The sequence below is a fragment of the Protopterus annectens genome, chromosome 1.part0 (genome assembly GCF_019279795.1).
Source record: "Protopterus annectens isolate FY-2018-M chromosome 1.part0, PAN1.0, whole genome shotgun sequence".
Classification (NCBI taxonomy): Eukaryota; Metazoa; Chordata; order Ceratodontiformes; family Protopteridae; genus Protopterus; species Protopterus annectens.
The window spans coordinates 1,979,684,045-1,979,707,900 of NC_056725.1; positions in this window are offsets into that span (position 1 = coordinate 1,979,684,045).

Genomic DNA, 23,856 nt, shown 5'->3' on the forward strand with positions numbered 1-23,856 from the left:
CTAGTCCAGATATAGATTTTCTTTATCCAAGGCTGTTTGTAAGCTTCTGAGCCCCCCAAGCCTCTCTGTGTAAGAAGGAAGCCTTCTAGCTTGTCAGTGGGAGTGGTAAGCACTAGGTAGCTTATCTACCGCAAGAGACGCAGTTTCTGGCCCAAAAATTGTAGTTTATTGGCCGTTTGGGCAATTTTTTTCCACCTCCTTCAACTTTCTGGTCTAAAAGCCTACGTTTGTGCTTTTCCCACCTTTCCTGTAGCTAGTCTAGTCCAGATACATATTTGTTGTATACAGGACTGTTTGTAAGCTTCTGAGAGGTGCTAAAGTCTGCTCTTCAATTTTTACCTTAGATCTGCTAGTTCTCTCCTCTCCTGCACTTTTACTAGCTTATTAGTCTAACACTTTACCATACCTGACTTCTTGCATTATTGAAATATTGTAGCACACAAAAGTGCTACCACCACTAAACGTTCTACAAGAAAACAGCTCCAGTACTTATTATTAATGCTTACCACTCCAGGCATATCTAAAGGTCAGTTCACAGTGCTTTCTCCTATTAACCTGGTGAACTTGGGCATCCTGAGGCAATGTAGCAACTGCCTCATGTACACCGACAAGCCTCTCCTCTTACCCCCCCAACAGTCAGACTTGCAAGAGATGCATTTATATATCCAAATTGGAAGCCAAGACCAAAATAGCTGGTCACCACACCACATGGAACACATACCCTCCAGAACACACACCAGCACTGCCTTCACATAAAAACACAAACCACACACACACCTTCATGAAGGTTCTCAATAAAAATCTACCCAAGCAGCAGAGACCTCCAAGGCAGAAATGCACTCAACTACCAAAACACAACACTAGTCACAAGACACATAACTCTCCTAAACAATGTGCCACTCAACCAAAGCCCCTAAGGCAAAACAGCATAACCAGCACACTAGTCACAGGTGACTCGATAGTGAGGCACACTGATGTCCAACTCATTAGGCTGAATAAGGAGAAAGTAACTGTCAGTTACCTGTCAAGTGCCAGGATCCACCAGATAATGCACACACTCAGGTCCCACAACAACAGGTACAAATATGACTCTGTTATTGCACATGTAGGTGTAAATGACCTGAGACATACCTCCCTGAACTACATGAAAAGAGACATGGAGGAGCTCTCGGATTATGTAGCTCAGGCGGGTATGATCCTATCCTTTAGCAGCATACTACCATCACCCAGAATGATAAAACAGTACAAGCAGAAAATGATAGATTTCAATAATTGGGTATGTTTCTGGTGTCATTCTCAGGAGATCCAGTATCTGTCTGCCTGAGATGACATGATTGACAGACCTCAATGCTTTGCCAGAGATGGCCTGCATCTGTTACCCCTGGGCTTCCAGATACTGGCCAAGGCTCTTGCCACTCCTATAGTGCCTTTTTTATGTGGTGTTCCAAAGACCAAATTACCACCTTAACAGCTACAAACAAATGCAATCTGAGGGTCATGCTGTCAATGCTAGAAGTTTAAATCTCAAAATGCATTCGCTCGAAGCACTCATTAAAATGGAGAACATCGGCATTTCTGCTGTAACAGACACCTGGTTCAAGGCAGCAGAAAGCACCCCTGCACTACGAGGCTATAACTCATTCCACACCTTTCGGCCCCAGAACTTGGACCAAAGCTCCAAAGGCGGTGGTGTTTCCATATTTGTAAAGGATGCACACACCTCCAGACTGGTAGCTCAACATAATGCATCAGAGATACTTCAGGTGCAGCTAACATTGTGTAAGACAGCATTTAAGGTCGTAACCTGTAATAGCTCTCCAACCATGTCCCAAGACACTCACTCCATGTTCCTCAGCACCCTGGATAATATTAGGGTCCAACCAAACACTCTCATACTGGACAAATTCAACTACCCCTCCATTAACTGGGAAAACTACTCATGTACCAATACACTTGCCCAACGTTTCCTGGAATTCATTAATTCCAATGCCCTGGACCAGCTCGTTCTTACTCCCAGAAGAGGTAGCAACATTCTTGACCTGGTCATTACTAACATGTGCGACCATTGCTCTAAACCAGTAGTCAACTCCTCCCTGTTTTGATCTGACCACAAACTAATCACCTTGGAAATCCACCCCCCCCCCCCCCGCAAAGGTGACCACCATGAAAAACTTCTCCAAAGCTAATTTTGGGCTTCTAAGAACAGAGGTGGCTCACTTCACAGCACCCTTGCAAATGGAGAATAGTTGCATGACCACCGAATCATACACCAATGCACTGTATGAACACGTACACAAATGCATGGATCTTGCCATACCCAAAAGAACCAAGACGCTCTCCTCCAAAAAAAGGAAGCCAATCTGGTGGTCCACTGCCATAAACATACTCTACAACAGAAGGAGTAAACTGATGTGGAATAAGGTGAAGTCCCAAGACTGGAAAAACTCCCTTATCAGGCTTAACAAAAAGTTGAGGTCCCTCATCAAATCCTCTAAAGCTAGCTATGAAAACAGAATAGCAGCAGATAGTAAAGACAACCACAAGGCCTTCTATAGTTATGCAAAGAACCTTCACGTCAGTACCCAGATTTTCTCTGAGCTACTGCACAATGGTACCTCTTATACTGAGCCAACAAATATTGCCAATATACTTGCTGACAGATTCAGTGCCAACTTTACTCCTCTCTCCCCCCAAAGGACCAATGACATTACCAGTAGATTGCCAGGCACCCAGTATTACTGCTGCACAGGTTAAAACAGCACTGTCCAAGGCCAAGAATACAGCTTCTGTGGGACCTGACAATATCCCTGGCTATGTTCTTCTTGAATTACAGAGTGAACTGGCACCTCACCTGTGTGCCCTGTTCAATAACAGCCTCACCTCAGGCTTTGTCCCTACCAAATGGCGCATTGCTATAGTCATCCCTTTCCACAAAGGAGGAGTGACTACAGACCCTGGGAAATATCGCCCCATTAGCCTGACAAATCTGATATGCAAAGCTATGGAACACATCATCATGGACCTAATAAACAAGGATATAGGGAATCTTCAAACTCTGGATCCCACACAGTTTGGTTTTGTGAAGGGTAGATCATGCCTGCTCAACTTGGTTGACTTCTTTGAGCAGTTGCCAGAGATGTGCATGAAGGCAAGGTGGTTCATACAGCCTACCTTGAGCTGGCCAAGGCCTTTGATACCATTCCCCACTCAGGAATCATAGAAAAATTCAATAAGCTAGGCATCAACCCCTGTATCACTAGGTGGGTTGCAAACTGGCTCACAGATAGAACCCACAGTGTGAAAGTAGCTGACTCCAAGCCAAACTGCCAACCAGTCACAAGTGGAGTCCCACAGGGATTGGTCCTGGGTCCTCTCCTGTTTGGTATCTATTTCTCAGAAGTCCAGGCCAACATGAAGGGACTCTGGCTGACAGAGTTCACAGACAATTGCAAGTTGGGAGCCATTATTAACTCCCCAAGTGATGTTGACATCCTACAGAAAGGTCTGACTGAGATCAAAGACTGTTGTCAGAAGCATGGCCTGAAGCTCAATGCCAAAAAATGTGTCTTCATCCCCTTTGGGAATATCCCAGTTCCCATGAACTACCACATTGATGGTAATCCACTGAACACAGAAGTCTTTATAAGAGATCTGGGAACACAAGTCGACAGCAGCCTCTCTTTTGACCACCATACTGCCACTGTGGTCAGAAAGTTCTTCTATGTAGCACATCTCATTACTAAGGGTTTTGCATCCAGGAAGAAAGTCATTGTCTCCCTCTATTCTTCCCTCATTAGGCCAATCATCAAGTACAATGCCCCATTTGGCATGTACCTCACTAGATACCGGCAACAACTGGAGAGGCCACAAAAGTACCTCACAAAGTGGATCCTAGACTTTAAACACCTGTCCTACATGGACAGACTTAAAAAACTCCAACTATTCTCTGTCTCATATTGCCTATTTAGAGGCGATCTCTGCTTGACTTACAAAGCCATGTCTGACCCATCACTGTTAGAAATGCTACATCTAAAGAAATCCCAATCCCTCCGCACCACATGCTCCAGAGACCTCACCCTCATTACCACAAACAACAGAACGTGCTGGAGGGACAGATTCATAACCGCAAGACTGCCCATGCTGTGGAATAGACTTCCCATACATGTCAAACAGAGCACCTCACTAGGGCTCTTCAAGAGAAATCTTGATGAGTGAATGGGAAATAGAAAATTCACCCCAGGGATCACTCCAGTGGCTCTACTCAACAGAGGCACTGGAAACTAAGGTCAGGTGGCACGATGCCAGGGTAATACTATGGGCTAGGCTTGTAAAGGCTACATGGCCACTAGCCTACTACCACCTATGAATCTATGAACCTATGAATACTTTAGCTAATGTTTGGGTGAAATCAAGTTAAAATATGTCACTTTGGTCATTACTATTATTATTATTAAGTTTTGACACTTAAGGAGGAGGGGGATGTCGGTAGGTAAAATGACTGACTCTGCTGAGATGATAAAGTTAAGTCATTAGTATATCTTTACAGGATTAATGTGCATTATCTGCTATGCCTTATCTGTGGTACTTGCATTAGTTTACAAATTTTAAGGAAGGGGTTGTAAGGCATAATTTTGGGGGTTGCTTGGGATTAAAGCCCCTGTCCAGCTGGGATACAGGTGGAACCCCAGGGTGTATTTTTTGTTTCCCATCCAGTTAACCAGGTTTTGCTTGGAAAGGGATTATGTGGTATTCTAACGGTGGAGAGGGAATCTAGTCCACAGATGGGGGAGTCTCTGGGCCACATATCTCATCTTATTGATGCCACGGACCAAGTTGAGACCACACTTGTGGATTATTTGAGTTCACAGCTGTTATTCTACTGACTTTCTAGGTTTAGGGGAGCAATATATTCAGGCTGTCCCCATTTTGGCTTTGTCAACCCCTCTCCCAATTTTCTGGCTTTGCCCAGAGTTTGCACCCAGAGTTTGGTAGCCATCTGTTGATGAATACAGTTGTATTTCTATTAATTAAGTTATTTGTTTTGTGTTAATTGGGATGTATAGTGTCAGAGGATTTATGCATGGTTCATATTGTTTGTATATCCAAGCAAACAGTGGAAGTAGGTTGCAAGATAGTGATATTGGTTTTATGAAGTGAGAAATAACACCTTTTAAGTAAGTACAATAGCTGCACTGAGTCCTTGGTTATGACTTGGTGTTAAGGTGGTGCAACTGTTTCTTCCTCCCACTAACTGGTAGTATTTACTTTGCAAAGAAAAGAGCACAAGGGGTTATACTGTCTCTTAGGAATGGGGGCTGTGGGCAGGGTACTGGTCATGCAGTTTGGTGAGCAGGGTAGGCCCAGGTCAGCTCTTCACATCATCATTAAAAATGTTGGCTGTGTCTGCTAAGAATTTACAATTTTCATTTCTTTTGCAGGTGGTGTCTATGGACGGGGCATCAGTCGGTGACCTGAAGGAGATTGGTTTGAATGGAGATGGGGGCTGTCACGGTGTGGATGTCCCATTGGTTAGGGCGGTGTGCTGCAGGAAGCGCTTTTTGAAGGTGATGTATTCTGCTGTGTTGTTGTGTTGCTCTGGAGAGTACCTGTTGCAGGAGGGGGCACTATGAGTTCATAGGTAATCTTACTTTGTACTCGTAAAGGCATGTCAGTGTTGTTTCAGATAGGAGGTAGTGGGGTGAGTAAGGAAAATGTATGTTGGGGCAGAGTGAAGCTGGGTGGGAAGTGTTCATGGGTAGTGTACTGTGTACAACAGGTGGGGTAGAGTCAATTTCAGGGTATGTATGACTTCTAGAGGCAGGTAAGTTTTAAGGGGTATGGTAGGTATACAGGGATGCTGCATGACCAGAGGTTTTGTGGTCAAGCAGAAGTGGAAAGCCTTAAGCAAGGTATGGTGCAGGCTTGTTGTTGGAGTTTAGCGTATCTTTAAGGTGGGTTTATGGTAGGGCATTGCTAGTTTCGTTAAACTGGTGTTGCAGAAATTTGGAGCTCCCTTTATAAGGATGGCTTATTGTAGGGCATCGCCATAGTGTTTACATTTGTATTGCATTTGTCTTTGGGTGGGAGTTCATAAGAAAGGTAGGGCAGTTCAGTTGGCCAGGGTGTTAGCGGCGAGTAGTATACTTACACAGGTGAAAATGATCTGTGAACTTAATACTGGTTAGGGATTTCATTGGCAGTAGGGTTGGGGTAGGTTTAATAGGTTGAGGATTGACTGATAGTGGCCATTGATGGGATAGCTTGTGTGGCGAGGGTTGATGTAGTTAATGGAGGTTACTGGGTTACAGTTCGGGTGGTGTGTTTTTCTTGTGTAATGGGTATATTGAAGTCAGAGGGTTTTGTTGCTCAGCATATGCTATGATGACATTAAATGTTTTCTCATTGCATTGGGTAGTTGGTGTGTAGTTGAATTGCTATTAAAATTGATTTTGGAAAGGAAAGGAAATTTCAATGGTATTATGTCTATGGGGTAGTAAAACAGGGCTTCAGTTAGACATGATAGTGGGCATTGTTCTTGAATTTGCTTTGGTGTGGCTTTGAGTTCAGTGTTTGTGTGGTACATTTGCCGGATAATTGACTTGGAATCATTGTGAAGCTTCTATGGGTTCTTAGGTGAGGTCAGTTTAGTTATATATAGAGTTTAGGCAAAGTTGTGGTTGTCCACTTTAGCAGTGGAGTGGGATCAGTGTTTTAATTTCAGCATTTTAGGTAATTGGCTAATTTGGCTAGTTATTTCATAGAGCCTTGGGAGGTGAGGACACAGATACAGTTTGATTAGAGAGGCTAGAGTACACTGAATGATGTTGGGCTTAATGCCTTTTCAAGGACAATTTGGTTGTTGGAACTTTGGTAAGAGGGAGGGGGAACAGCCTGGTCAGGCTGGTGGGTGGAGAAGAGGGGCAGGTTTGCCCTCTTCTGTTCCCCCTCTGGTGTTGGATGTTTTGTTCAATGAGTTGGGAAAGGAAAGCTGGCAGTTGGATGCTGCTCAATAAGTAAATTAAGCAAGTGGAGGTAAGGACATTGCTTATTGGGTGGATGGTAATACAATAAATGCTAAATGAAGTGAGTAATGGGATGCTGCTTCATAAGTAAAATAAGTGAGTAGAGGTAAGGACGCTAATTATTTTGACTGAATGGAAATTCAATAAATGGTAATGAAGTGAGTGAGACGCTGCTTCATAAGTAAAGTAAGAGAGTGGAGGTATGGATGCTGCTGACTGTATCAGGATGAGAAGAAAGCTTATCCAAGCTACATTACCGTGATTAATATCAATCATACTTTGTTTAAGTTGTAATTAATAAATGCTTGTTAACAATGTTGTTTATGGAAATCTAATAAAGGTTGTCAAATGTCATTCTGTGTGATGTTTTTATTGAAGGGGGCTGGGACAAATGAGGTTTGGTAACAAACCAGTTTGCTCAGGGACATCTTCAGGTGGTGGTTAAGAGAAATAGTAGTAAGTTGGAAAGGAGAGGGTGGGAGGATGAAAAGGGTTATGAGGACATGAGGTTACTGAGGAGGAAATGTAGGTGGAGCATGAACTTGCTACCCACCCCTCTCCTGTGTGTGTGGAACAGTGTAGACTGTTAGTTTGAGTAGGGCAGAGAAGAGGGGGCAGGTGCCCTCTTCTCTCTCCCCCCTCTGGTGTGTGATTTTGTTGACTGAATGCTAATTCAATATATGGTAATTGAAGTGAGTGGGATGCTGCTTCATAAATAAAGTAACCGAGTGGAGGTATGGACGCTGCTTACTGTATCAGGATGAGGAAGGTCATACTGCCCTAGTTAACATTACCCGGTGGTTATACAGTGATTAATAGCAATCATACTGAGTAAGTTGTAATTAATAAATGTTGGTTAGCAAAATTGTTTATCGAAAATGTCATTCGGTGTGATGTTTTTATTGGGTTCCTATCGTTTGATCGAAAATTGTACTTGTATTGAGCAAACCCGATTGGTCAAAACGTCGAAACATCATGCACATAACATGGAAATCACTGTAGGGAATATTTTCCCTTTACTTCAATGCAGTGCAATCTCAGAGTAGGAATATTTAAGTAGCGGAGGTGTGGGGGGCTTGCCCCCCCGCCTACAGCATTTACGTAAGTATGTATATATATATATATATATATATATATATATATATATATATATATATATATATATATATTTTTTTTTTATTATATTTTCGAAATTTCAAACATCGCTCAAATGGTGTTGACCATATGGTGTTCGATGTTTGAAACTTTCGAAAATATAATATAGACCCATTTTTATTGAAGGCGACTGGGACAATGGGTATTTTCTTTGCCACTGGTTCTATTTAGGTGAAGGAGTTAAAAGAATGCTGGGTCATTCATAGCACAGAAGGCCAAGCAGATATCATCTCTCAGAAGTCTGCATGATACTGAGTAGAGGGACAGAGGTTTTAGTGTTTCAGAGTGGCTTAGGTTACTAAGACAAGAGATCATTTTAGTGAGGAAATGTTGAAGTCTCTCAAGCTAGTTTTGGTGCTTAGAGAGCTACATGCTGAATGGTATATTATATTCAATGATGTCTCTAATATGGGATGCATGAAGTGGGATTATGACTTGTTTGTTTCTTGATGAGATCCCATGAAAAAAAAGTTGTGACAGGCAGAACGAGTTTCTAACCATCAAAGAGGCATGGTGGTCAAAGATGTGTTGGTTATCAACATATGTGCCCACATCCATGATGACAGTTTAAGTGCAATGATGTCTGTATGGTAGGTGGCAGAGATGGTGGATTTACAAAAGGAAACTATGATGCATTTCTTGGTTTTGTAAGTAAGTCCATGGTTAGATCACCTAGCATTTGTTTAGTCCAGCTCTTGCTGAAGAATATGTGTGTTGGAATGGGGATAGACAACCACCACCACCTTGTATTCATGAGCAAACTTGGTTAGCTGTAGTCCCTTGATATCAGCTGTTTTGTCACAGACATATATACCAAAGAGAAGAGGACCCAGGATAGAGACCTGTAGGACACAAGTAGTGACATTTGTTATCTAATAGAAAAGCTGGAATAACAAAGGCGATAAAGCAACAAAAATACTTTGCATAAAATTTATAATTTATGCTGATATCATTACGGGGAAAAAAGCAATGTTGCCAATTAATTTGGTCACATGATAGTTAATACTTATTTAAGCATGCAGTGTTTGCCTTTTAAAGGGACTGTACCTGCAACTGCAAAAAGCAAATTATTTGAAATAATATATTACATTTTATCCTTTTTCATATACCTGTATATATTACACTTAAAAACATTTTTACAAGAACACTTCATGTTTATAACATCAGTAAACAATATGAAATTACCTGAAATGCTTCACAATACAAAATTTGAGTTGCCTGAGGAATTATTTAGCCTCTGACTAAGCATTTAATATCATCTATTAAATTTCAGACTACCCTGTCAATAAGGTCCATTTTCAGGAAAAATAATCTGAGGTAAGAAACTGCATGTGTTCAGTGACTTAAAGTTACAGATATCTCACCCATAGCCACTTCCCTCTTCTTTAATTCTATGTTAAAAAAATTCTAGCAATTGAATGGGCATGCTTGAATAACACAGAGCTGGGCAGCTAGAGACCGCAACATGAAATAAATCTGCTTTAATGGGATTAATTCTGAATCCTTACCATATAATGAAATCTGTATTTTATTATCCCATCTTATTCTTTTATTCTACTCAGTACAATTTCCATATATTAACCAAATGTCAAATAAACCTATTTTATTCATGTACATTTTTCAAAGACACCTTAAAGTTAATTCATAATTGATCACTGTCTTTCCTATCACATATACTCTTTATTGTGTTTTATAAGCCCATGGTTAGAAGCACTACCCATACTTCAGTAACATTAAATGCTATTGCTGAATGTCCATCCTATGATAAAAACTCATGACTTTTTGCCTGCAGGTGCATTCATATAGTGTTTCTCTTGCTATAATTCTTAGGTCTGCTGCACAACAGAAAACAATGCTGATAGCAGTATGAGGAGACAGTCATTATTTTATGCATGAAACAAATTCAGCTTCGGCAATATTAGAATCCCCTGTTGAGTCAAATAAAATGGATAGCAACTTGCTGTTAAAATCAATTTACACTTTGATATTAAATACAAATATTATACGTTAGCGCTTTCGTTTAAGACAGTATTAAGCTTCATCAGACAATATGAACAATGCTCGCATTTAAATGCCAGCAGCTTACTTCTGATTGGATCTAAGACAATCATTATTTAAAAAGACCATGCTCTATAATAAATGTAGATTATGTAAAAAATGTATTCTGTTGGTTCTATGTGTATTTAAAAATAATGTAAACAATTGTTCTATGTATTTATTTATTATTTTTTTATTAAAACAAATTTAATTGTAATACAAAACCAGTAGTATACATCGCAATGTGCAACTTGTGTTTGGGATTTTATATTGGCAAAACCGAAAGGCGTTTTAGCCAGAGGGTGTATGAACACGAATATGCCATTAGGAGGAACAACATAAGTAATGCACTTGCCAAACATATAATAGAAAATGAGGGACATCATTTCACTTTCGTGACTATTGAACAAGTACCAAATGAGGACAAAAAAGCTTAGGCATTACATTTAGAGAAGAAAGAATTGGTATAGCAAGTGCGTCTACAAGCAGACAGCTGGCCGGGCATAAACGAACGCAGTTCAATTAGCCCCATACAGAAATTAAAAGCAGTAGAAATAAAATTCATTAGAGAGAATAAATAATAAATAAATACATAGAACAATTTTTACATTATTTTAAAATGCACATAGAACCAACAGAATATATTTTTACATAATCTACATTTATTATAGAGCATGGTCTTTTTAAATAATGATTGTCTTAGATCCAATCAGAAGTAAACTGCTGGTATTTAAATACGAGAAACGTTCTATTTTGTCTGATGGAGTTTAACACTGTCTTAAGCAAAAGCGCTAACGTATAATATTTTTATTTTATATTAAAGTGTAAATTAATTTTAACAGCAGGTTGCTATCCATTTTATTTGACTCAACAGGGGATTCTAATATTGCTGACGTTTTATTTGTTTCATTAGTTTGAGTCTGTTGTCCATTTCTTCAGTTGTGTGGCATGGCAACAGGCAATAATTCAGAATCACTCCTGCTGTTTACTCAACTTGAGAATGAAGGAGTCGAGAGAAGTATTGGCAATTTAACAGCCCTTAGCCAGCAGCTTACTCAGAGAATTGATCATTTATATCAATGTTTGGGTGTCCAAGGTGAAGGTGACCCACACTCTGTATCAAACACACCTAGGGACACCAACTATATGATTTTTAATAATACTTTTTCAGTACAACATTTCAATTCCAATCAGAGTGAAAAAAATAATGGGTTTAACCATCATGATAACATCAATGTACCCAACACAAGCAGAAAGGTGGCACATTCCACAACAAAAGTGAATAGCACTCATGGAGCATACGTATTGAGGTATGGCAGGTCAGACAATGGAGCATTTACAGCGAGAAGAGAGGTTCCCCTTGTTGAACGATTGGCTAGGAAGATCCATTTCATAGGTTCATAGGTTCATAGGTTCATACTAGGCTATCTGCCCAAGGGCATTTATAAGCCTAGCCCATAGTTATGTGGCTTTTCGCACCCTTTAGTTTGAATAAAAACTATGCCTATCATTTTTCTGTGCCTCTGTCAAGCAGTGACACTGAAGTAATCCATCCATTGGTCAAGATTCCTCTTGAACAAGGCCAGCGAGGTGCTCTGCCCACATGTACGTTTGTTTTTTCCACAGCATAGAGTCTCTGGGTGATGAATCTGATTTATAACCGTGTCAAGGTTTAAGTCTCCGCCCTTGTGGTTCTGAGGGATCTAGATTTTTGAGGTGAAGCATATTCATCAAATCTGGGTTTGACATGGCCTTATATGTCAGGCACAGGTCACCTCTGAGCAAGCGGTATGAGACTGAATAAAGCTGGAGTTCTTTCAGTCGGGCAGCATAAGACATATTTTTGACACCCTTTATCCTTTTGGTGAGGAACTTTTGGGGCCTTTCAAGCTGCATCAGGTGTCTGGTCAGATACATTAATCATAGGTCTAATGAGTGATGAGTACAGGGGGCGATGACCTCCCTTGATCTAGATGTGAATCCCTTCATGATCAGGTGGGCGATATAGAAGGTTTTCCTAACTACTTTAGCAACATGAGTGTCAAGCGAAGACTACTGTCAACTTGGGTCCCCAGATCCCTGATGACTTTTCTGTGCTCAGTGGATTGTCACCACCTTGTTTTTCCCAAGGGTATGACTATGCATTTTTGGCGTTTAACTTCAGGCCATGGCTCTGGCACCAGTTATCCGTTTCTGTGAGGCCCTTCTGGAGGATATCTGTGTCAGATGTGTTTTCGACTATGGGCCCGTTGCAGTCATCTGCAAACTTTGTCAGCCATAACCCTCCTGTGTTTGCTTGTACTTCAGAAAAGTAGATGCGAACAAGTGGACCCAGGACTGAGCCCTGTGGGACACCACTTGTGACAGGCTTTGAGTCTGACATGGCTCCAGCAACTCTGACCCTGTGGGTTCTGTCGCTTAGCCAGTTTGCAACCCATCTTGTGATGTATGGGTTTACATTCAAGCTGATGAGTTTTTCGATGATACCTGAGTGGGGTATTGTGTCAAAGGCCTTTGCCAGGTCGAGGTAGGCTGTATGGACTGCCTTTCCCTCATCAATGGCCTTGGTGACTGTCTCGAAAAAGTCAACCAAGTTTAAGAGGCAGGATCTGCCTTTGACAAAGCCAAACTGGGTTGGATCCAAAGTCTGCAAGTTCCCTATGTCATTATTTATGAGTTCCATTATGATCCTCTCCATGGCTTTGCAGATAAGGCTTGTCAAGCTAATGGGCGGTAATTTAGTGGGACCACAGTCACCGTCGCCCTCACCCTGGGTACGTATCCTGAGGTGAGGCTAAGATTAAACAGCTGTCCTAACTGTGGGTTTAATTCCTCGTTGAGTTCATGAACACACAGCCAGGGACACCATCCGGTCCCATGGATGCTGTGTTTTTTGTTAGTGAGAGGCAGTTCTCACCTGGTTGGAGATGTTTGGGGGCTACCATCCTCTGGAATAGATATCTCTCCTTTTGTGGGGAAGGGGGGGGAAGTTTGCACTGAACCTGTCAGCCAGTATGTTAGCAATGTGTGTAGGTTCAGTAATTTTCACATCATTTTGAACTAATTCTGAGCATATCTGGGAGTTTCCTCCTAGGTTTCTAACATAGCTAAAGAAGGCCTTATGATTGTCTTTAGAGTCCTTGTTTTTACTTATAATGATCAAAGGTGTCTTACCTTTCAAGGATTTTGCTCTATCTTGTAGTAGCTTCCTCCTTTTGTTGTAGAGCTTGTTTATGGCTGGGGTCCACCAGACTAGTCTTAGTTTTGTTTGGGATTGCCTGATCCATGCAGTCCTGTAGGTGCTGGTAGAAGGCATTTGTTTGAGTAATGTTTACCACTGGCTCAGGGGCCTTAAAGGAGACCACACTAGTTTTTAGAAGTGTGAAATCGGCTTTTAGAAGTTTTCACTGTGGTCTTTTTGTTTCAGGTGGGGCGGGTTGAGGACCTCCAGCGAGATTAGTTTATGATCTGATCTCACCAGTGAAACATTTTGATCCCATGTTCGTGATGATGAGATCATGGTGACTAGTTGTTCCATGGCATTTGAGTTTATGAACTCCAGGAATCTTTGGGTTAGAGTGTTCGGGCTTGAGTAGTGTTCCCAGTCTATATTAGGGTAGTTGAAGTCACCTAGTATGATGGTGTTTGGAGATACATTTATCCTGAGACACATTTATCCCCAATGTTTTCAGGAAGGCCATGTGAGGTTCCTGAGTTTGAGACAGTCTTGCCTATGGTTAATTGCACCTGGATGGGTCTCAGATGCAGTCGTATGCTGTTACTCACCCTTGGGTGTGGGTGTCCTTTATGAATATGGACACCCCCTCCTTTCTTGTGTTGTCGGTTTTGGGGCGGGCGCAGCATGATATGAGGTGAAACCTGTTAGTGCTGATGTTCTCCATATTGAGAAGGGCCGCATCTTGAGATTGAGACTTCTGGCATTGAGCAGCATTACCCTTAGTTTTTTCCTTTTGGTGTTCTAGGGTGGTAGGTTTAGAATTTGAGCCTTGCCTAAAAAGGCACTATGGGGTGGCAAGAGCCTTTGCCAATATCCGGAAGCCCAGGGTGACAGGTGCAAGCCGTCCCTTGCGGAAGAAAGCGTTGCTTCAGCATGTCATCCCAGGCAGACAGACATTGGATCCCCTTTGAATGACACCAGAATTTAAGCCAATTATTAAAGCTGATCATCTTATCACTGTATTGTGGCATCATTCTAGGTGAAGGTAGGATACTGCTCAAGGTCAGGGTCATACCTGCCTGGGCTACATAATCAGAGAGCTCCTCCTCCTTTTCTACATCGCAAAGGCAGACCCCAACAACTTTAAATGGTAAGCTAAATGACTTTGATTTGAAACTATCCGGATGTAAGAAATTACAGCATGAAAACGATTACCTGCGGGAATGCGTTAGGCTCAAAATCATTCCCAAAGGGTTGCGTTTGTGGCGTTTTCCCACAGGCTTACTTGAAAACTCGCCCTTGCACATTGACTTGCTCAGATTATTTGACAAATATGGAATTGAGTTCCTAGAGACATTGGTGAAACATAACCAAATAGAAGTTGAAACATTGAGTAGTGAATTAACTGCCTTAGATAAATGCATCAGAGATGACGCACATTACGAACAATTTAAATATCAGTGCCTACGGGTATACAATAGTATTGACCAGCACATGGAAAAGCTTAAATCAGGGAAGTTGGGGAAAATCAATAGGGATATGCAAGACTATGCAAATGCGACAGCTTATCCCAGGTCTTCCACCTCCCAAATGTATACTAGAGCACTTATTGGGAACACAGGATTAAACAACATGATTTGCACTGATGACACTACGGACATTGATTCTCATGATAGACAACACTTCGAGGAAGAGGATATATAAACTTATTATAATGAATATCCAGAGGTGAGAAGATCTGAAAGCATTAAAAATAGGGGCAATTTTCAAAACAACAAGGTACACCAACAGGTGGGGTTTCAAGGAGCGAGGCCCAAGAACAAACAATGGAGGACCTAGGCCAATCTTTGGCCATGCATGACCCAATATTCTTAGGTAATGAGCGGACAAATATTTCCGAGATGGCACAACAGAAAACATTCAACACCAATTCAACAGACAATGACAACATCATTAATAATGAATGTGTAGTTATTCACAATAATGCTAATGATTTTTCAATATATAATTTTTCTAATGTAAAACTTGATAGTACTACTGCAGACCTGTTAGTGAAAGGCATGACATTTCTACCATCTAGAAATGTAAATGTTATGAACACTGTCATAGATTTGAAATTATATGTAAGAAAGTTAAATCTTTTTTTATTACATCATGACAGTATGAACAGTAGTGCAATCAGCAGATATGGTATCAGCAGTACCTATAATCCACCCTTACACCCACGGCTGGGTACATATGAGAAAATATGTGAATTAGATTTAAGAAACATGTATTCACATTATAGAGACAAGCAAACTAACAATAACTCCAATTTAAGTATTGAAGAACAGGAAATCTTAAAATACTTGAAAGAACAAAATATTAGAATCATGAAGCCAGACAAGGGGGGTGGGGTAGTTGTAATGAATGTACAGCGTTACAATGAAAAATTAAAACAAATTTTAAACATAACAACATATCAAAAAGTTTCATTATGTGTTAAATGGGGACTACGGAGAATACAGTCGCAACTTAGTGACATTTTTTTAGAGAAGTGAATAGATTAAAGTTTTTACAACTATCTGAATATAACACTTCCTAAAATCCCATTTTTTGGGGGTCCCCAAAATACACAAAGGGTTAAATAATCCACCGATGTGACCCCTTGTAGATGGAAGGGATTCAATCGCTTCAGCGTGTGCTAAATGTCTTGATTGTGAATTTTAAAAAATATTAGCAAGAGAAAGTCAAATATGCAAGGATTCTTGGACTTTTTTTACAATCGATAAATGAGGTTCATTATGAACCAACAGACATACTGGTAACCACAGATTTTTGTGATTTGTACACTATCTCCCAGGATGTAGGACTTTACTGGGTAAATTAAATGTTGATCAGTAATAAGCTATCACAAGATAAAATACATTTATTGATATAAATTTTGGAATTAATATTAGATAATTTTATTTCTTTTAACAACCATTATTACTTACAAAAGAGAGGGATAGCAATGGGTTCACCCTGTGGAGGAGCATACACAAACATTGTTATGGCTTACTGGGAAAGGAAATTTGTTTTTGATACTAAGTATAAAAACAGCATAAAGTCAAATTTTAGGTTCCAGGATGACATTTGCATAATTTGTAGAGGCACACAAACAATATTGGATGAATTTATTGTTTATATAAACAATACCACATCTTTTTTTGAGGTTCATGACAAAGTATAGTATGGAATATATTGAATACCTGGATCTGCACCTATCCAAAGATGTTACCAGTACAAGATACATAGCTTGAATTCATAGGATAAAGACATATTTAAATATTTTTTTGCACTATAGTAGTTCTCATCCTGAACATCAGAAAAGATCTACAAACAAGGGACAACTCGTTCGTGCTGCCCGCATGGTTACTAGAGAGGAAGATTTTTTGGATGAATATGCTAACTTAAAATCTATATTTAGCAGAAGAACTTACCCCACCAAGCTCATAGATGAATTAATACAAGAGGTGATGAGAAAAAGCCAGGCAGGTTATTTTAAACTGATTTTGAATGGGAATAGTTCACATCAAGAACAAGTGGGACATAATGAAGTCCAGACTCAAGTGTCCAACATTGTCACACAGGACAGAGCAGAGGTGCTGCACCAGTCACAGCAGAATTCTACATGTAATAACACATAATATTCTAAGGCTTTCATTGTAACTTACACTGAGGAACATAAAACTATAAAATGGATATATGAAAATAATTTGCCTATTTTATCAGATGATTCACATATGAAGAAACAAATAGGAGAACAGCCTCAGGTAGTATACCATAAAGGATTAAATTTTAAAGATCTATTAAAAATACAGACAGACATAATAGATTAGGAGTGAAAGGCATGACAAGATGTGGAACATGCAATTGGTGCCCCAAGGTTAAGACAGAGAATAGTTTCACTATACCAAACCGGACATATTACTTGAAAAACACATTACAATGTGCAACTTGTGTTTGAGATTTTATATTGGCAAAACCGAAAGGTGTTTGAACCAGAGGGTGTATGAACATGAATATGCCATTAGGAGGAACAACATAAATAATGCACATACCAAACATATAATAGAAAATGAGGGACATCATTTCACTTTCATGATTATTGAACAAGTACCAATAGAAGACAAAAATGTTTAGGCATTACATTTAGAGAAGAAAGAATTGGTATGGCAAGTGTGTCTACAAGCAGACAGCTGGCCAGACATACACGAACGCAGTTCAGTTACCCCCATACTAAAATTGAAAGCATTAAAAAGAAAGAAAATTAATTAATTAGACAGAAGAAATAATAAATAAATACATAGAACAATGTTTACATTATTTTAAAATGCACATAGAACCAACAGAATATAATTTTTACATAATCTACATTTATTATAGAGCATGGTCTTTTTAAATAATGATCGTCTTAGATCCAATCAGAAGTAAGCTGCTGATATTTAAATGTGAGCATTGTTCTATATTTTCTGATGAAGTTTAACACTGTCTTAAATGAAAGTACTAATGTATAATATTTTTATTTTATATTAAAGTATAAATTGATTTTAACAGCAAGTTGCTATCCATTTTATTTGACTCAACAGGGGATTCTAATATTGCTGAAGCTGAATTTGTTTCATTAGTTTGAGTTTCTTGTTCATTTCTTCAATTATTTTATGGCTTCAGTGCTTAATGTATACCATATGAGATGTTTCAATACCCATTAATCTTATGATGTCTGATGCTCACATAGTCCCTCATTTGTATGTTTTACATGATCCATTCAACTCTGTGATTTCTGCTTGCCGGAATGTGACTTCCTCTGTAGTGTTTCAAATAATGTGCAGGTGCAGATAATGTTGAATAAGATGGTCAGGTGTTCAAATCCAGCATTGTGCAAAATGTTAAAGTTTGCTTTCTCATAACATTTTACCTTGTGAAGTAGTGGATAGATATGTTAGCCTCCCACCACTATCCTGCTTAGTCCTTCATTGCTCTTTTCCCTTTGCTTGTTCACTAGTTCAACACTGTACAAACAGCATTACAGAGTTTTAATAATGTCAGACATAAGAATCACACACCACACATATGGTCAGAAATGGCTTAGAAATAGAACAATCTCTCTATATATTCTGCATTTGTATAGTGCTTGGCATTGAGCAATAAAAATCACTGATAGTTCCTGTCTCAAATTAAAAAAAAAACTAAAAAAAAAATATTATGCATGAGCAAATACTTGGCCATCAGTCATGCAAATTACCTTGCCTGCAGTGTCCTTCATTTAGTGATTTTGAAAGGCTGAAAGTAATTTTAGTGGTTTCTATTACTTTTATATATTTATTGGCTTATTGTATTCCAGATATGATGACTCCATTGTAATGTAATCTATGAACTTCTATATGTAAATGATTGTGGCATGGTCTCATATTACCCTTTCAAGTTTGTTCCAGTGAACTAGCAGAACTACAAGCATAATTGCAGAGTAGTGTTAATCAGTGCAGTGTACATGTTTTGCATGTATGACTTATAATTACTTTACATGCTGCACAAATATCACATACACTTATCAATAATGAACATATAAACACTAGACTTGCATTCAATGATCTGGAGATGAGCAGTCAGGAATGCATGGGTGTAACACCATTCATTCCATTCATTCTCATCTGTGACTGTCACTCATACACTCATAAAAACTGTTCAATACATCTTAATGTGACACAACACACACACACTATATATATATATATATATATATATATATATATATATATATACACACACACACACACACACACACACACACACACACACACACACACACACACACACCTATATATATATATATATATATATATATATATATATATATATATATATAAACATACATACATTCTCCAACTCAGCAATGGATGCAAATTATAAGGTCTATGATTGCTTGCTGCAATATGTTGTGAATTGTGATAAAAGCAGTGATGTTGTCTATCTGTCACACCACAGTGAACATTTCACCAAACATGTCATGTCAACTACAAGTATGTGTTGTCGGATACCTGTTGTAAAACTTCTTCTGTGGCTTCACCAGTTAATACACTATTTTATAGCAGGTGGACTTAGGCAGGTGTATAATCCAACAATATGTACACTGTATGAGTGCATCATCAAATAGTTGCATGCATGATTGGTGTACTCAATAGCTGTGATATGTGCCCTTCCACTTAGTAGTAGCATTTATATAGGGATAGAGTTCTCCCAATTTTATACAACCTTTCAGGTCAAACATATACCTTGCAATACAATGATGAAGCCATCCCGGGTTCAGGCACATAGACAGTGAGACATTTCCCTGTGGTGCATTTCACTGGGGACACATGGCTGAAGTGACATTCAGCTTCAGAGAAATATGGCTGTCTGCAAATTCCCTGTGGTAAAAGAGAAGAATGTGGTGTCATGCCCACAACTTCAACAACCAAATGCATATGAAGAAAGTAATGTTCATGGGCCCCAAGGCAACATGAGACAGCAGGCAGTATGGCAGACACAAGCAGAAGGCTGATCAGTGGGCATGTCAATGGCAATAAAAATGCAGTGCACAATGGGCAGTGCCTTTGTAATTGGTGTGTGTGTGTGGACCACTACCCCCTTCACAGTGTGTAGGGAATATTACCTAAAATGCATACTGGAGCATAAATGTGACTAGAGCTGCATGCAGGATTTCATCCATGTCATAGCACACTTCTACTTGTTGTAGTTACATAAGCATGTACTGTACACTGAGCACAACACTCATTACTTCTTCTGTCCCCATGCACTTAGTTATTAAAGCCGTGGGCATGGCAGTGTGTGCTTCTCTATGCAGACAGGAAATTTGCAGTCATATTTCTCTGCAGTTGAATGTCACCTCTGCCACATGTCCCCAACCAAATGTACCACAGGGAAATGTCTCACTGCCTAGGTGCCTGAACCCAGCCATCCCTTCAAATGTGTGCTGTCTCTCTTTTGTAATAAGATCTCTTTTGTGGAATGAGTGACTCATATAATGCTCTATAGAGTCTAAAATTTCTTTTGTGGAATGAGTGACTCATATAATACTCTATAGAGTCTAAAATTAGGTAGGCAAGCAGGTGTTCATCTCCAGCAGTGTCTAACTAGTATGATTATATCTGACTATAGTAAAAGATAGGACTGGTTTATCCAGCAGATGAGAAGTGTATACTTCCACTTAAGGGTAACTTTTACATAGAGAGAGGGTGCCAACCAACTCTTGCACTCTCTTTTAGGACAAGCATATGCATTGCAACACAATGAAAATTCATCTCTTCAAATGTGTGTTGTCTGACTTTTGTAATAAGACGTATTCTGTGGTGTGAGTAGTTAGTGTAGTGATCTATAGAGTATCTAGTTAGATAAGCAGTTGTTTGACTTCAGTAATATAAAACTACTGTATTTGTTTAACAGCAGAATGATAGTTAGGAATAGCTTAATCAACGGCTCTGATATAGATAATCCAACTCAGGAGTAACACTTACATGGTTAAAGAATTCTGATCCCTATAATCCCCTTTTAGGTGAGCCATATGGTTTTAAATGCAGCACTGAAGTTTGATCTTCAAGTGTGCACTTGTTGATATCTCTATTGTGATTTTTACTGTGGCATGACTAGTTAATACAGGGCACTCTAGAGGGAGGACATAGAGAGGCAGGTGTTCAAATCCAGCAATGTTTAACTACTGTGGTTGTATAACAGGTACTTAAATATAGGCATGGCATAATCAATAATATGATGTGGATAATCCAGCATGGGGATAACACTTACATAGCTGAAGGATTTTGATCCCTCCATCCCCCTTTTAGATGAGCTACATGAACTCAAAGACAGCACTGAAGTCATCCGTTCATTTGTGTGATTTCTGCCACTCCTATTATGATTTCATCTGTGGCATGAGCAGTTAATATACAGTTCTCCAGTGTATGGACTTGGATGAACAAGTGTTCAAATAAAACAATGTATAGCTGTTATGTTTGTGCAACTGAATTAAAGTAATAAGCATAGCTAAATTGACATATGTGATGTGGATAATCCAACACTGGGGTAACATTTACATGGCTACAGGATTTTGATCCCTCCAACTCCATTTTTGATGAGCCACACTTCTTTATTTATTTATTGACATATGTTTACTAAGAAAGTCTGACTGGGAACAGGTGCCCTTTTTTTAGCAGAAGCTCAGGGAGAAAATCTCCAAGGTAACAAATTTAATGCAATAAATGTTTACAATAACACATTTGTAAAGCAGTTACAGTGTATATATAGCATAGTAATCAATATAATAAAATTTGTATTATTATTTGCAAACATTAATTTATAGCATTGTATTGAGAATTTGCAGATAGAAGGGTTGTGTATAAGATAGGTAGGAGTAATTTAAGAACGATATTAAAGTGAGGTATTAGAGGGGTTAAGCAAGTTTAAGTGTTAATAAAGAAGTAGATATGGAATGAAAATTTGGTTGTGCTGAATCAGGAGTAGGAGAGTTCGTTAAGTAAAACAATAAAGTGAAGAATTAGAAGGGATAAGAAGGCTAAGTGGTATAGTTGTTTAAATGGAGGTATAAGAAGGTAATGAAGGATGTTAGGTGAAGCTATGTCCCAGATCAGGAGCAGAAACAAAGACAGGAGGCAGAGATAAAGTATTTTAGTAATGTTTTGAAAATATAAAGATGTGAAATAAACATGATTGATATAAGAAATTTATTTCAAGTCCTAGCTCCATTATTTGAATAAATACTGACCCCAGAAGCCCTTTTGCTTTTGTAGATGGTAAGTAGTTGTTTATCATTTCACCAAAGAGGACAGATTCAAGTATAAACTTGAAGTCATCCCATCAGAGTGTGTTCTTTCTGCACCTCTACTTATGACTTCTTCCATGGCCTCAACACTTAACACACAGTGCTATAGAGTATGTGCATAGATCAGAAGGTGTTCTAATCTGGCAATGTATAAGAACTGTCTGCTAGTAAGACAATGCTGACAAACAGGACTGGCTTACTCAATAGATGGTTATATAGATGACTCATATGTGTGTGAACACTGATAAGACTAAAGGAGTTTGAAAACTAAAACCACATTTTCAGGAAACCATAACCATTCAAACACAGTGCTAAAGTATTCCCTTCAAGTGTATGCTATATGACATTCCTGTCCTGACTTGTTTTATAGTATCAGCAGTTAATACATGGTTTCATAAATTATGAACTTAATTTAGCAGTAGAATGCATGACCAAATGTGGGACTTGTGTCCAATGTAGGTACATTTTCAAAGGGATCAATTTTATTATACTAGCAAATTTCCTAAGTCTGTACACTGCAAAAGCAAATTTAATTACAATACCAGAGGGGTGGTATATTTGGTAAAATGTAATGCTTGTCCAGCATTTTACAATGGTAAAATGGAAAAGACTATTAGGACAAGAATTTACCAACATGTGTTTGCTGTTATTAAGGGGTGTCTGAATTAAGCACTACACAAGCATTCATTAGAATGCCAGAATTTTAAGAAATTAATTTTTTTAATTTTTTTTAATTTTTGAAAAGGTGTTATAATTTGATAGAAGTGGTTATTTGTCTACATTTTTTGAGAAAAGGAAATTATACTCGCAGGTGTTGTTGGATGTCACTAACCTCCTGGGCAAGAATGTCACAATATCTATTAGTAAGTCTATTACTTATGAAAATAATGCAGATTTAAATTCTGTCTTGTGGATGGTGCACAACATTATGATATGCTATGAGATATTACATGAAAAGAAAGAAGATTTAAAATTCTGTCTTTCACGTCAGTATGGAAAGTTATGAGGCATTATACAATTTGTAAAATTGTTTTTATTTTATGGTTGTAGAACAATGAGATGAATCAGGAAGTCTTATGTTATGAATTAAAATAACTTTATAGGTTTTTTTAATATTAATTTAACTTATTTGTTAATACATGTTGCTGTTTTGCTATTGGATCTGCAGATAGCCTTGTACTAAAGCTTATTTAAGGAGTTGATAGCGAAGGAGTTTTTGTTTGGTGAAGTTTATGGCCATAGTTGTGAATGAAAGTACTTATGAAATAAAAATTTGTGCGGTTGATCACGGGAGTCTACAAGTGTTTTTTTTTTAGACTATGAACATAGGCAGGTATTCAAGTCTGGCAAGGTGTAACTACTAAGTGTTCAAGAAAATGCTTGTAGGCAGGATTGGATTCTCTAAGAGAATTCTTACAATTCTCCTTAGTGGAAGCTTTTACAATTGGAGAGAGAAAGGCCAACTTTTGTACTGTCTTTTATGGAAGACATATACACTCAAACACAGCACTCAAAGTTATCCCTTCATGTGTATGTTTTCTAACAACTTATAAATTGTTTATTGTGTGTTATCATCAGTTTGTGCACAGGTCAAGTGGATCTTGACATAA